Genomic DNA, 16,262 nt, shown 5'->3' on the forward strand with positions numbered 1-16,262 from the left:
CTCTTTCTGCATGTTCACTATTGGAGAAAAGAAATGCTACTGATTTTTGTGTGTTGATTTTGTATCCTGCTACTGTGCTGAAATCATTTACCAATTCCAACAGTTTTTTTGTAGAGGTTTTAGGCTGTTCGATATATAAGATCATGTCATCTGCAAACAGTAACAGTTTGACTTCATCTTTTCCAATCTGGATTCCCTTTATTTCCTTCTCTTCTCTGATTGCTCTTGCTAGTACTTCCAACACTATGTTGAATAGGAGTGGTGAGAGTGGGCATCCTTGTCTAGTTCCTGTTCTTAAGGAAAAGCTTTCAGCTTTTCCCCATTCAGGATGATATTGGCTGTGGGTTTGGCATATATGGCTTTAATTATGTTGAGATACTTTCCCTCTATACCTAACTTATAGAGGGTCTTTGTCATGAATGAGTGCTGAACTTTATCAAATGCTTTTTCAGCATCTATAGAGATGATCATATGGTCCTTGTGTTTGAGTTTATTAATATGGTGTATCACATTTATTGATTTGCGTATGTTGAACCAACCTTGCATCCCTGGGATGAATCCCACTTGATCGTGATGAATAATTTTACGTATGTGTTGCTGTATTCTGTTTGCTAGTATTTTAGTGAGGATTTTTGCATCTCTATTCATCAAGGATATTGGCCTGTAGTTTTCTTTTTTGGTTATATCTTTACCTGGTTTTGGTATCAGGATGATGTTTGCTTCATAGAATGAGTTTGGGAGATTTGCGTCCGTTTCAATCTTTTGGAATAGTTTGTAAAGAATCGGTGTCAATTCCTCTTTGAACGTTTGGTAAAATTCCGCTGTGAATCCATCTGGTCCTGGGCTTTTCTTTGTTGGGAGCCTTCTGATAACAGCTTCAATCTCCTTTATTGTTATTGGTCTGTTCAAATTTTCTACATCTTCATGGTTCAGTTTTGGGAGCTTGTGTGTGTCCAGAAATTTATCCATTTCCTCCAGATTTTCAAATTTGTTGGCGTATAGTTGTTTATAGTAGTCTCGAATGATTCCTTGTATTTCAGATGATTCAGTTGTAATATGGCATTTTTCATTTCTAATTTTTGTTATTTGAGTCTTCTCTCTTCTTTTTTTTTTGCTAGCCATGCTAATGGTTTGTCAATTTTATTTATCTTTTCAAAAAACCAACTTTTTGATTCGTTGATCTTTTGAATTGTTTTTTGGTTTTCAATTTCATTCAGTTCTGCTCTGATCTTAATGATTTCTTTCCGTCTGCTAACTTTAGGTTTGGATTGTTCTTGTTTTTCTAGTTCTTTAAGGTGAAGTGTTACGTTTTTCACTTGCCATCTTTCTATTCTTCTGAAGTGAGCGTTTAATGCAATAAATTTTCCCCTCAATACTGCTTTTGCAGTATCCCACAGGTTTTGGTATGATGTATCATTGTTTTCATTAGTTTCAATAAATTTTTTGATTTCCTGCTTGATTTCTTCTAGGACCCATACGTCATTAAGTAGAATGCTGTTTAATTTCCATGTGTTTGTATAGTTTCCAGAGTTTCGTTTGTTATTAATTTCTAGTTTTAATCCATTGTGGTCTGAGAAGATACATGGGATAATTCCAATTTTTTTGAATTTATTGAGACTTGATTTGTGACCTAATATGTGATCTATCCTGGAGAATGATCCATGTGCTGATGAGAAGAATGAATATTCTGAGGTTGTTGGGTGGAACGTTCTGTAGATGTTTGCCAATTCCAATTGGTCTAGAGTCTTGTTGAGATCTTGTGTTTCTCTACTGATTCTTTGCCTAGATGATCTGTCTAATATTGACAGTGGGGTGTTCAGGTCCCCTGCTATTATGGTATTAGTGTCTATTTCCTTCTTTAGGTCTAATAGAGTTTGTTTTATAAATCTGGCTGCTCCAACATTGGGTGCGTACATATTTATGATTGTTATGTCTTCTTGATGGATCATTCCTTTTATCATTAAGTAGTGTCCCTCATTGTCTCTTTTGATGGTTTTTAGTTTAAAGTCTATTTTGTCAGATATAAGAATAGCCACTCCAGCTCGTTTTTCTTTTCTGTTTGCATGGTAAATCTTTTTCCATCCTTTCACTCTTAGTCTGTTTGAATCTTTACGGGTGAGGTGGGTCTCTTGTAGGCAGCATATAGTTGGGTCCTCCTTTTTGATCCAGTCAGCCAGTCTGTGTCTTTTGATTGGGGAATTTAAGTCTTTTACATTAAGAGTTGTTATTGAAAGGTGTTGATTTATTCCTAGCATTTTATTGGTTGTTTGGTTGTCTTAGGTGTCTTTTGTTCCTTGCTTTCTGATTTACTGTTTGGTTTCTGTGTTTTTTGGTTCCTTAGGTTGTAGATAGTGTTTTTATTAGCTTGTTTTCTCTTCATGAATGCCATTTTTATTATACTAGCGGGTTTAGATTTTTCTTGGGTTTTTATGGCAGTGGTAGTTATTTTTCAGGAACCAAACCCAGTACTCCCTGGAGGATTTCTTGTAAGGGTGGTCGTGTGGTAGTGAACTCCCGCAGTTTATGTTTGTCTGAGAAATATACTATTTGCCCCTCATTTCGGAAGGATAGCCTTGCAGGGTAGAGTATTCTTGGCTGGCAATCTTTGTCTTTTAGTATTTTGAAAATATCATCCCATTCCTTTCTAGATTTTAGGGTTTGTGATGAAAGGTCTGATGTTAACCTGATTGGGGCTCCCTTATAGGTGATTTGACGCTTCTCTCTTGCAGCTTTTAAGATTCTCTCTTTGTCTCTGATTTTTGCCAATTTGACTATGACATGTCTTGGAGAAGGTCTTTTTGGGTTGAATACATTTGGAGATCGTTGAGCTTCCTGGATCTGAAGATCTGTGATTTTTCCTATACCTGGGAAGTTTTCTGCCACTATTTTGTTGAATATGTTTTCAATGGAATCTCCATTTTCCTCCCCTTCTGGAATACCCATGACTCAGATATTTGATCGCTTAAGGTTGTCTGATATCTCTCTCAGATTTTCTTCAATGTCCTTGATTCTTTTTTCTTTCTTTTTGTCTGCTTGTGTTATTTCAAACAGCCCATCTTCAAGTTCAGAGGTTCTCTCTTCAACTTCGACAAGCCTGCTGGTTAAACTCTCCGTTGTGTTTTTTATTTCGTTGAATAACTTCTTCAGTTCAGCAAGTTCTCCTACATTTTTTTTCAGGACATTGATTTCCTTGTACATTTCCTCTTTCAGATCCTGTATACTTTTCCTCATTTCATCATGATATCTAGCTGAGTTTTCTTGTATCTCATTCAGTTTCCTTAGAATTATCACTCGAAATTCCTTATCAGTTATTTCAAGGGCTTCTTGTTCTATAGGACCTAGAGTTTGAGATTTATTAACTTTTGGTGGTGTACTTTCTTGATTTTTTGTATTTCTGGTATCTTTTTTTTGGTGTTTATTCATTGTGGCAGGGGGTTGCACAGTCCACTGGTTTGAGACTAATGACTAACTAGGATGTTGCTGTGGTTGCCAATTTCGTATGGCTCCCTCCGTGACTGCTCAGTTGGCCTCGAGTGCCTTGTGTGTGTGGTTGCCTTGGGTCTTGGGCTTCTCCGGGGAGCCACCTTTCTGGTCAGCTTGGACTCTGCTGGGCTGGTGGATCACGTACCCCAGGGTGTGTGATCTCTGTTGAGCTTTCACTTTCTGTGCAGGACTTCTCCCTGTTCCGTGTGCTCTGGCCCAGGCTGTTAGATCGTGCAGTGGTGACCCCACCAGGTGTGTGGTGTCTGTCGAGTCTCCACCTCCCTGGCCGCATGTCTCCCCACTCTGTGCGCACTGTGCTGGGCTGGGGCGTGTCTTCTGCACCCCTCGTCTATCAGCTGGGCCTTCAAGACCCTGCTCGGCACCCCCTCGCCCAGGAAGTCCACCAGGTTTCTGCTAGGCACAGACGACCGGTCTCTCTGGGTGCCTTTGTAGCACTATGTAGATCTTTCTCGGGTCTTGTTCACCTTTGTATCCCCCCAGTATAAACCGAGTCTAGCGCCCACCTGCAGCCTGGTCTCTGGCAGGTTCAGGCGGGCCTGGGAAGTCTCCTACCACACTATTCCCAACCAGAAATTCGTTAGGCTTTTTTCCAAACTGGTGGCCACAGAGATGGTATCTGCCTCCCAGTAACAGGGAGTTTACCTGGGGCCGGAGTCCAGGGTGTGGTGGAGTGACAGTCGGCCCGCCCGTACTTCCTTGCCCTCCCGACACTGGCCAGGGACGCCCCCCGCCACCAGCCCTGCCAGAGAACAGTGGAGGGAGTGGGAGCGGAGGCCGGTCAGCAGGCTCCGGAAAGCCCCACGCCAGGCCAAGCAAGTGGGAGGGCTCAGTGATGGCCGAACTGGGCGGGGCTGCCCGCACCTGGGAAAATGGAGGCAGCACCGGGGTGGTGAGTGGCCTGGTGGTGCAGGCGGGAGCCAGGTGGGCATCCACCCCCCGAACAGAGCTGTGCCAGGGGTCACTCACAGTGTTGTGCCAGGTCGGGCGCTCACTCTGTCTCTGGTTTGCCGCCTTCCCAGTTCTCGGCCGCTGCCTCCTGGGGCTGTTCAGTCACGGCGCAGCTCGGGCGCTCCCAGGAATCTTCTTTAATGCCGGCCTGAAACCTCGAATCCTGAATAGGGCAGCTGGCCGCCTTCAGCGCGGCCCCGGCCTCCGGGATCCTGTCTGCATCCACAGCAGCCCTGGCGCCGTGTTCCCTGTTTAGTGACTCGCTTTTGCAGCTAAGAAACAGTTCTTTTCCTGCTCCACACTTCAAAGCTGTTGCCTGTAAATGAGGCAGCCTTTCCTGCCGGGGATAAAGTGGCGTTGAGCCCCCACGACCGGCCAGCAGCAGCGGTCCTCCCTTAAGAGGTGGCAAGAGGAAGGTCCACAAATTTCCCGGCTGCCTGAGGCCCAGTGGCCACCTTTTCCACCTCAGCTACTCCACGCCAGCCGCTGCAGCCGCCACCATCTTGAAAAACCTCTTTTAATTTTTTGAATGAACATTTTCAAAATATGCTTGTATATGTCTATATGCACATATATCATATATATGTATATATAGTAAGATACATATGTATATATCTAAGTCTTAAATTATTTCTTCTTAAAATCTGGAATGCTCATAATGCCTTTAAAAAGGAATAAGTGAGATGGACAAAAACTCTTCCTACTCAGATTCACTGATATTGGGTCAATTTTAAATAACAATATTAATTTAAACATGAATAAACCCTGGGCTAACTGTGCTCATAGTCTTTTGAATTTGTATGCTTAATAAAATAATTGGGTTTCTAGTCACATATGCACAGAATTCCTTTAGGCCAGAGTGCTTTAAGCATACACATTTTATGAAAATCCTTCTCTTGATCTGACTTACAAAAAAGAGAGGTCTTCTAATCAAATAAAATACAGGTGTAAAGACTCCTGTGTTTGGGATTTCAAGTCAAGTGGAGGGCGGAAAACAATACTTATATGTAAGCTCATTCTAGGATGAAAGAAGAAAATTGTCCTTTGCTCAGTAATAAACGAGTAAGACCTGCTTAGTCAGAATATGCAGACATCAATTACTCAAGGACTAAGATGCAAGATTCCAGAGAGCCTCCTTCTCTCTTCTAAAAGGATGAAGATTAAATCTCAGAAGTGGATTCAACTCCTGGCAGATCTTAATGTCTTTCGGAAAAGAAAGAGATAAAATTGGCAGCAAAATGAAAAAGAAATAGCACTTAGCTTTGCATAATGATGGGTATATACTACAATTAATGGAGAATGTTTAATTTAAAATTAGTGGTAAAAGCAGTGGTGAGATACAGATTTGATAACACCAAGAAAATTTTCATAAAATTAAAGACACAAAACAGCGTGAGTTTTAATCTAAGCAAGAGATCAGAGCACATAGAAATGAGGACCTCCCGTGCAAGATAATGTGATGATAATATTAGTAATTAACACTTTCCACAATAAGCACTGTCTAGCATGATACTAAATTACTTAACTGTCTTCATAACCTATAATTTAGGTACTATTATGATGTAAGTGCTGGTCTCATCTACAGAAATAATTCATTTAATAAATTTGGCTCCATATTCACCTTGGGTGCCAAAATCACTGCTGAACACCCTGAAGGGTGGAAGTAGGTAGAAAAATGATGTGCACAACAGTTTTGCAAATATATTTTTCAATTACATTGGTTTCTGTTTCTCTGCTCTCCAAAACCTTCTATTTTATTTTTAATTTAATTAATTTGTTACACTTGTTATTCAAGAAACAAATATTCTTTTAAAAGGACACTTTAGAAAAATTGAAAGTTGGAACACTACTGACAAAGCTAAATTTTTCTTTCTCCCTACTATCAATCTCAATCCCTTTGCCTCTCACTAATAACCACTAATAAGAAGCAAACATGTAGTATTTCAAATTTCCTATTATATCTCTTATATGTATCTTTCATATCAGTTCATGTACGTACAGAGGTATAGATATGTGCACATCCATTGTGTTAATTATATATTACTGCCGTAACAAATTATCACAAATTTAGTTGCTTTAAACAGCATAAATTTATTATCTTATGGCTCTTTAGATCAGAATCTGGTATGGGTCCCACTGGGCTAAAACTAACGTGTTTGCAGGACTGCATTAATTTTTAGAGACTCTAGAGAAGAATCAGTTTTCTTGCCTTTTTTGCCTTCTAAAGACTGCCCACATTCCTTGGCTCATGGTCACCTTCCCTCATCTTGAAAACCAGCAAAACAGCCTCTCTGACTATTCTCTAGTAGTCACATCTGCCTCTAAACCCAGCTGAAAAGGTTCTCCACTTTTAAGAATTCATGTGATTACATTGCACCCACCTGGATAATCCAAGCTAATCTCTTCATCTCAAATTCCATAGCTTAATCTCACTTTCAAAGTCTATTTTGCCATATAAGATAAAATATACACAGCTTCTAGGGTTTAGGAGTCAAACATCTCTTGGAAACCATTTTTCTACCTACTGTAGACACAAACATACAATATTGGTAAATTAAGTGATGGGGAAGTATCACTACAGGTCTCATAGGTTTTATTTTATGTTTTCTGTGAAAGAGAAGTCAATATCACCTGATCAGTGTATAGGGAACTATGTAGAGAACATTCTTGAGGAGGAATAGAGTGTTATCTGTGTGTGTGATGGGAGGTAAGAGAGCTGGCAGGGGATATTTAAGAAGGGCTCAGTGGATTGAGATGTTTTGAAGAGTATGTTTGGAAAGACAAATTGGCTTATAGGAAGATGAGGATGAAAAACTTACATAAGGGTTAAGGATGCAGACAACATTCATGTGGTGACCTAGGATTCCTGTGATTTGAGTAAGCATAGTGTTCTCAAAACATGCCACTTTTTTTCAGAAATCATTTTAGTGACAGAAGTGGTGCAAGCCACATCTTGTTAGACTATTTCTGCATACTGCTGAGATATTTTATGGATGGCACTAGAGCACAGATGAAGTCTCTCCACCAAAATCATGTACAAATTATTTTTCTTTCTGTAACTTTTTAAAAATGTTTTTATTTAGAAAAGATAATCATGTTTATTAACAACAAGGAAAAACATCTTTGAAGTACTACAAAACTATGTTGTCTATTTTATATCACGTTAAAATTTTTTATCTAGCTTAAAGAACATTATTATTATTATTAAGTTCTAAAACGAAAGACATTTCTAGGATTTCACTCAGTGATCTGTGCTATAAAGCTAGGGCTGGATCTGGAGCTCACAGACCCCTCAAGCCTGTTGTCCAGACTGGGTCATGAACCGTTCACATGCAGGAGATCTACAAGCTAGGTAACTGGAAAAAAAGTCCTTGGAGCCCTGGTTGAAGAAAGAATAGTCTTTATTCAACACACACACATCTAAGAGTTAGGCAGTCCAAAGTGAAACTCAAAAACTCAGTTGCTACCAGCAAAGTGCAAAGAAAAACTGAGCAGCTGCCAATGAAGTAAACATGCTCTATTTTCAGACATCAGCTCTCTGCTGGCCAACGCCTGCTTCACAAACTGAAGAACACACAAAAATAGCAACAAATGAAAAAGACACATGGGTGTGCAGGCACACCAACTCCACCCACACACAACTTGTTTACAAATAATGTGCTGCACCACCCCCAACCTGACCTGAGGTGATGGGGCCAGACTAAATTACTCTCTTTTCCCCACATGTGCTGTTTTGAAAAAAGAAATATTAAAACACTTTGAACACTTTTTGTGGCACACATAAATGTGCCATGTCTTATTCAACTATTTTGTTTAGTATGATACTAGCTCACTTCAATAAATTATATCTTGTAGTAATATTTTGGAGTTAATAGCACTGAAAACATTAGTGATGAAACAATGTAACTAAATATCTCACTAAAGATATAGTTACCCTCTTGGATAGATATGGATAATAGATCATTATAAGCTAGTTTTTAAAGATTGCGAATCCCCAAGAGACATGACCCTGAATTTTACCTGTGACGTTAGTGTTTAACTTAATAGATCAGAAGTGATGATCTGTGTTGTTTGTAGGGCATTTTTCAAGAACATTCGCTCTTTAACCTTTATAATTATTTATTACATTTTGCTTGAATGCTCTGTTATTATATTACACTGCATTTTATTTCTGAAAATCAAATGAGTTTGTCTTTAATGTGTCAGGTCATCTTAAACTCGGTGTTTATAACATAGATAGAAGACCTTGATCTCTAGGTTGAAAGTGAGAGTCAGGTCTAATCTCACATTTATTAAGCTACTTCACAGGAAGGCTAGGCTGATGAGGGAGAATAACAATTACAGTAGATAATTTAATATTATACCCATCCCTCTGTTTAATACAAAGTTATCTGCACTGAGTGATTTTAGTTATGTGGTACAGTTAGAGTTGGGTTTTCTTGCTAGTGTAGCTTGGCCATGCACGTTCCAGAGAGATATATGGTGTAGTGAAAGAAGATTTAGTGAGACACGTTATTCCTCTCTAGGCTTTTTGGTACATAAAAGTCTTGTCACTTTGACGTGCTACTTTTGCTTTATGAAAATTTTCTATTTTCTTTTCTTCCCATGCCATTTTTATCAAGCTACTGAAATATATTTTGCTAAATACTCCAGATGGAGCAGTGGCAGACTTTGTTCCTGGATAGAAACCAGGAAAACTGCCAAGCTCCTAGTCTCTTTATAGCCCCCAATATTTAACATATTGTATAATTCTAGTATTGCCAATAACTGTCTTATTATTACTAATTGCTTATGAGTTTTCTTCTGATATTCCCAATCACTTATTGAGTTATGTTCCATGCATGGTAGAAGAGTAGATAAAAAAAATTCTGCTAAATTGTGAATATTTGATCACTGTTACTTTCAATGTATCAGAAGAGGATACTTAATTTCTGCATAGAAAATTTATACAACATCTAAACTATGTGTGTATTTGATGTTCATAAAGGAAAAATGAACTCAAACTGATACTTTGCTTTTAGCATACTGTTAATTAATGTAGTATTTCAATAAATAGTTAGAGGATAAAAGAACACATAGATATTTTTTAATAGGCCTAAGTGTTTTGGAGATGAAAGGGAGGGTAACTGTAAGGCAGCTCCACTCTCTCTGTTTTGATTAGTTGTAAAAATACTAGAGACTTCCACTTTGAGAAATGGCAGACAGCACACTTTGCACAGACCCTCCCACCAAGGACTTCCAGAACACAATGAAAAAGTATCAGTGTTGTAAAGTATCACCCAGATAAGATCTAGAATATGTAAATATAAAGGAAAGAGAGCTTAACAGACAGAAGGATGAATGATACTTATGATAGTTTTGCAGAATTTTTACAAAAATTAGAGTTCAGGGCTGAGGAGTTAAGGAGGGGAAAGGGTTGCCTGTTAAAGCAAGCACATTCTAGTTTGGGAACATGAAATACTGCAAGGAGAAATAAATGTGAACTGGGAGTGATTGTCACTTGTCTACTTAGGAGGGAAATAGGAAGATATAACCAATTAATTGCATTGTGGTTTCTTGGATTGGATCCTAGAACAGAAAAAGTTTGTTATTGGAAAAACCAGAAAAATATTTAACCTGTAGTTTAGTTAACAGTATTACACTAATGTTAAATTCTTATCTTGATAATTTCAGCCTGGTTATATAAGAAGCCAGTATTGGGGGGAAACCTGACTATACAGAATCCCTAACATTGCAATCAATGAACAAAAAAAGTTTGTGTAATCATGTTCATATTAAACAGAGTAAATCTGTATCAAGAAATACTACAACTAAAGAGAGATATTTCATGAAAACAAACAGTTCAATTCTCAGGAGAATATAACAATTCTCAATTTGCATGCACATGCTAATGTTGTCTGGCAATATATTACAAAGGAAAAAATTGAGAGATCTACAAGGAAAACTGGAAAAACTAATTATATCTACAAAATATAGAAAGACATAATGACAAAAAGATAAGGGAGTAATAAAATGAAAGTGTAATACAGAGGGTGAACAAGGAAGTTCTTTGAAATATGTAAGACAATTTATAAACACTTGAGGAACCATAGCAGGAAAGTAAAAGAGTAAGTAGAAATAACCAATGCTGAAATTAGAAAGATAGCAATAGAGAATCTAGAAACAGTGAAAAAATAACAGATATTAACATATCCATGATAAAATATATGTATATGTAAATGTAGAGAAAATGAACTAATTCCTAGAGATAAAATAACTTGCTAGAACTGACATGAAGTGAAAGTGCTGAATTGTCTTATGATTATTAAACGAACTTAGTCTATAATAAAAACTATCTGCAATTAAATTTGTGCCCAAATGACTTCACAGTGCATTATTTAGTGAAGATATGACATCATTCTTACGATATGATTTTACAGAGAGCAGAAGGAGGGGTCATGTCATGACAAATGTCATTACAAGGCCATCATAAGCTTGATATCAAAGTACAAAAAGTACATTATAACCAAGGGGTATTAAAATCTCAGTCACAGATATATAATCAAAGATCATAAATAACATGTTAGTAAAATTAATCCTGGATCTTAAAGGGACAAAATTTCTTCCTTTCAGTGATAAAATTTTAGTGAAAGAAAATTTATTAGAAAATTTCTAAATCTGCTAAAGAGTAGCAACAAATATTTCTAAAACAAAATACATACTTAAAGCTAAAATGTTAAAAGTTTTTCTTTTGGATTAGAGAATAAGGAAAATATGCCTACTTTTAGTACTTCTACTTCACAGGTTTTAGCCACTGTATTACAGTATGGCAGATTATTTTTTTCAAAGATAGCTGAAACAATATCTTGTATCCAACATGGTGTTGTAGAACTTTAAAACTCACTCATAAAGGTGTGGATCTTTGTCCCCTCTCTTCAAACTGATGGGACTTTTAGGTTACCATAACCAATAGCATATCATGAAAGTGATGTTTTGGAATTCAAAGGCTAGGTCATAAAAATATCATTTTTTTTCCATTGTTTTTGTGTGCTCACTCTTGGATTCCAGCCACAATGCTAGGAGTAAGTTTAAGTAGCTCATGGAGAAGACATATCCGAAGGAACTGAGGCCTCCAAACTGCAGCACCACTGGAGTTGCAGCTGAAAACCAGCACCAAGTTGCCAAGCATGTAAATGAGGAAATTTGAAATTGGAAACTTCAGTTCTGAATCAAACTATCCCAGCTTGATTTGCATGTACAAAAAAAAAAAAAAAAAAAAAAAAAAAAAGCCTCATCCACCGATATCTGCTCAAATTGAAGATTTCTGGGCCAAAACATAATGTTGTTTTAATCTGTTAATTTTTGTGTAGCTTTTTATGTAGCAATGGATAACTGGTATCACAAAAATTGGAAGTAAAAAATATTGGAGAGTTAGAAAACAACTGCCATGGATCACAAATTAATTAATAGTGTGCATAAATCAAAAACAATCTCTATAGTTATTATTAGAAATGATGCAGTTTAGTGAGATTGCTGGATACGAGGTTGCCATTGGTTGAATATCCCCCCAGAACTTAATTTCCAGTGTAACTCTTGAGGGTTGGAAATCCTACTATGGTAATTGAAAGAGAGGGACTTGAAAAAGTGATTAAGTTGTGGGACCATGCCATAGCGAATGGATTAAAAATAGTGGTCAGGGCCATGGCTCCGAGGGCTTTAAAACAAAAGCACATGAGAGGTTAGTCTCTCTCTTCTTCCACCATTTCTGCAATGTGATACCCTGCCATCATGGTTATCACTACCAAGACCCTCACCAGATGTTTTCCCTGGAATTTGGCTCTCCCAGTCTCAGAAACTGTAAGTTATAAATCTCATTTTTTTATAAGTCACCCAGTTTCAGATATTTTATTATAAGCAACAGAAACAGACTAATATAGAGGTTAATATAAAAAAAATATTCTTTCTATATGCTAGCTACAAAGTGTTAGAAAATGAAGTGGTACCATTTAAATTACCATAACATATGAAATAACTATTTGTAAATAAGTATATGTAAAATAACTGTAAATTAAAAAAAAAAAAAAAGACAAGTAAGATTTCCATTCAGAAAACCATATAACATTTTGAAAAACACTAAAGAAGAAATGTAAAAAAGGAGAGATAAACAGTATGAGTATTTATGGGGAGTTGGGCTCAATAGTTTAAAGATATTAATTTTCTACATACTCATTCAGAATTTTATAAAATAACAACCATAACCCAACAAGCTCTGCATGTGTGTGTCTGTAAATTTGCCAACTCATTGAAAGCTTTAGGTGGAAATTTAATGGACTAATAATTTTCTATTTGAAGAAGAAAAGGTGGGAGAATGCAGTATGTAGATCTTATGTACCTTCTCCCTTTCTAGGGCACTTGGTCACTTTATTCCTATCCATCACTGCAGTCAACAATTCAGGTTTTTCTTTTCTGAGGCACCATCTCACAGTAAAATCGTACAGTGTCTTACCTAATGGCAAATGTCATGCTTGTCATCTTTTACCCAGAGGTTAATTTTTCTCTTGAGGCTTGAGAAACTGTGGCATCTGGTTTGTGCCAAAACAAACACAACCTCGAATGGAGGAAGTTTACTTCCCTATGGAGCAATGCTTTGGCCAGTTGTAATGAACGTTGGCAGATAAATTGTTCTCCTCATTTCTGCACAAACTGATCTGAGATATAGTAGTTTTTAGGCCTCTTTGGAGACAGGATCTGTCTGATAAAGCAATCAGTTGCCCTTGATATCATATGGTAGCCAGATTAATAGTTACTTCTTTATCTTCCATTTTCTCTTACATTTTCTGTTTCATTTCTTTTTTTCCACACTTTACTTTCCTGGGATTGTACTCCTTAATAAAGTATTTGTACATAATTTTTTGGTATAGATGAGAATAGAGAAACAGAAGACAAATCCACACATATATAGGAAGTTAATTTAAACAAGGATAGCCTGAAGAAAAATGGTGTCATTTCAATTATTAGAATTCAAATTATTAGAAAAGATGTTGTCATTTCAATAAATGGTGCTGGGATGACTGGATGTTCAATTGGAAAAATAAAATTTAGCCCCTAGACATTCCTGATACACTTTACATTTAAATGTGAAGGAAGACTTCCAAGATGATGGTAGATTAGAGGTGACCAGGGTGTGTTCCTCCTACAGAAGAATATCAAAATGGGCCCACTGCCACTGTGACTGCCGGCACTGGAGCTATTGTCTGGTCCCCAAACTGTCGCCCATTGCAGAGCAGCTCCCCACAGAGCAGCAATCCCATAGTTGGCCCATCACTGTAGCTGCAAACTCTGCTGACACGAGGGAGGCAGTTACAATCACCATTGTCATTGCAGCTGCTGTGTGTTAACACGGCTGCTGCCAAGGACACTGAAGATGTGACAGAGGCTGTTGTAGTGCTAGAATCTCTGCCACTCCCATGAGGCAACCCTATTGCTGCAAGAACATGCAGATGCTGGGAAGACAGTTGTAGCTACTAATGCTGCTGACACCTCTACCAGGTAACCCCAACACTACCATGGACACTACAGCTGTCTGGGCTGCTGCTGTGGACACTGTAGCCAAGCAGGCAGCTGCTGCAACTTCCACTGATGAAATCGCTACCACAGCTGGCACTGATAGGCAGCAACCATTATCATGCCAGCAGCCTGCTGCTACTGGAGCCACCACTGCCATGCGGACAGCCCACAAAGCCACCTCCACAACGACTGCTGCTGCAAGGGTGGCCTGCTACCACAGCAGCAGCCACTGCCATTGTGCAGGCAGATCACTGACCACTTGACTGCACTGACACAAGGAGGGTCACCAGTGAAGTCTAGAGAAGGAGGGTAATAGAAAAAGCAACTTTTCTACCAGATGGCCAGACATCAATGTAAAGGTAGTAGAAATAAGAAAAAACAAGACAATGAGTCTACCAAAGGAATATAATAACTCTCAAGTACATGATTCCATAGAACAGGAAACCCTTGAAATGACACAAAAGGAATTCCAATTAAAAATCTTAAGGAAACTCAGTGAGATACAAGAAGACACAATTAGATGACATAATAAACTGAACAAAACAGTCCAGGATATGAAGAAGAAAATTTACAAAGAGGTCAATACTTTAAAAAAGAATGTAGCAGAACTCATGGAACTGAAGGACTCATACAACAAAGTAAAAAACACAACTGACAGTTTAAGCAGCAGGCTAGAGCAAGCAGAAGAAAGAATTTCTCATCTTGAAGACTCTCTTTTCTAAATAACGGAGGCAGAAAAAAGAAAAAACTAAATGAAGTAAATCAAAGAGAGACAGCAGACAACCTTAAGCACACAAGCATCTGAATCATGAGTGTTCCTGAAGGGGAGGAGGACAGAAAAGCATTGAGAACATATTCAATGACATAATGATAGAAAACTTCCCAGGTATAGGGAGAGACACAAACCTTCAGATTTGGGAGGCTCAGAGATCCCCAAACAGATTCAGTCCAAATGGGCCTCTCCAAGGCACATTATAGACAAACTGGCAAAACTCAAAAACAAAGAGAGAACACTAAAAACAACAAGAGAAAAGCATCAAGTGACCTATAAGGAAGTCCCTATGAAACTTATAGCAGATTTCTCAACAGAAACTCTACAGGCCAGAAGAGAATGAGATGATATATTCAAAAACTAAAAGAAAAAACTACCAGCCAAAAATACTATATCCAGTAAGGGTATCCTTCAGAAATGAAGAAGAAATAGTGTATTTCCCAGACAAACAAAACCTATGAGAGTTCACAATCACACGACCAGCCATACAAGAAATCCACAAGGGAGTCCTGCATCTGGAATCCAAAAAATGGTAATTAGTGCTATGAATACATAAGAAAGAACAAAGCCCCCAGTAGAACAAACACACAACAAGAAATAAAAGAAACTGTATCTTACCACCTCCAAAAACCAACAAACATTGAAGACAATAAAAGGGGAAAAAAAGAAATAAACCAAAGATATTTATTTATTTATTTATTTATTTATTTATTTATTTATTTATTTATTTATTTTTTATTTTATTTTTTTTTTTGTTTTGTTTTCTTAATTTTATTTTGTCGATATACAATGTGGTTGACTACTGTGGCCCATTACCGAAACCCCCCTCCCTCCTCTCTCTCCCCCCTCCCACCCAACAATGTCCTTTCTGTTTGCTTGTCCTATCAACTTCAAGGAATTGTAGTTGTTGTGTCTTCTTCCCACCCACCCCCGGTTTTTTTGGTGTGTGTGTGTGAATTGATTTATTTATTTTTAGCTCCCACCAATAAGTGAGAACATGTGGTATTTCTCTTTCTGTGCCTGACTCATTTCACTTAATATAATTCTCTCAAGGTCCATCCATGTTGTTGCAAATGGCAGTATTTCATTTGTTTTTATAGCTGAGTAGTATTCCATTGTGTAGATGTACCACATTTTCTGTATCCACTCATCCGATGATGGACGTTTGGGCTGGTTCCAACTCTTGGCTATTGTAAAGAGTGCTGTGATGAACATTGGGGAACAGGTATACCTTCGACTTGATAATTTCCATTCCGCTGGGTATATTCAGAGCAGTGGGATAGCTGGGTCATATGGTAGATCTATCTGCAATTGTTTGAGGAACCTCCATACCATTTTCCATAGAGGCTGCACCATTTTCCAGTCCCATCAACAATGTATGAGAGTTCCTTTTTCTCCGCAACCTCGCCAGCATTTATCATTCAGAGTCTTTTGGATTTTAGCCATCCTAACTGGGGTTAGATGGTATCTCAGTGTGGTTTTGATTTGCATT

Source organism: Cynocephalus volans, chromosome 15 (assembly GCF_027409185.1).
Source record: "Cynocephalus volans isolate mCynVol1 chromosome 15, mCynVol1.pri, whole genome shotgun sequence".
Taxonomy (NCBI): Eukaryota; Metazoa; Chordata; class Mammalia; order Dermoptera; family Cynocephalidae; genus Cynocephalus; species Cynocephalus volans.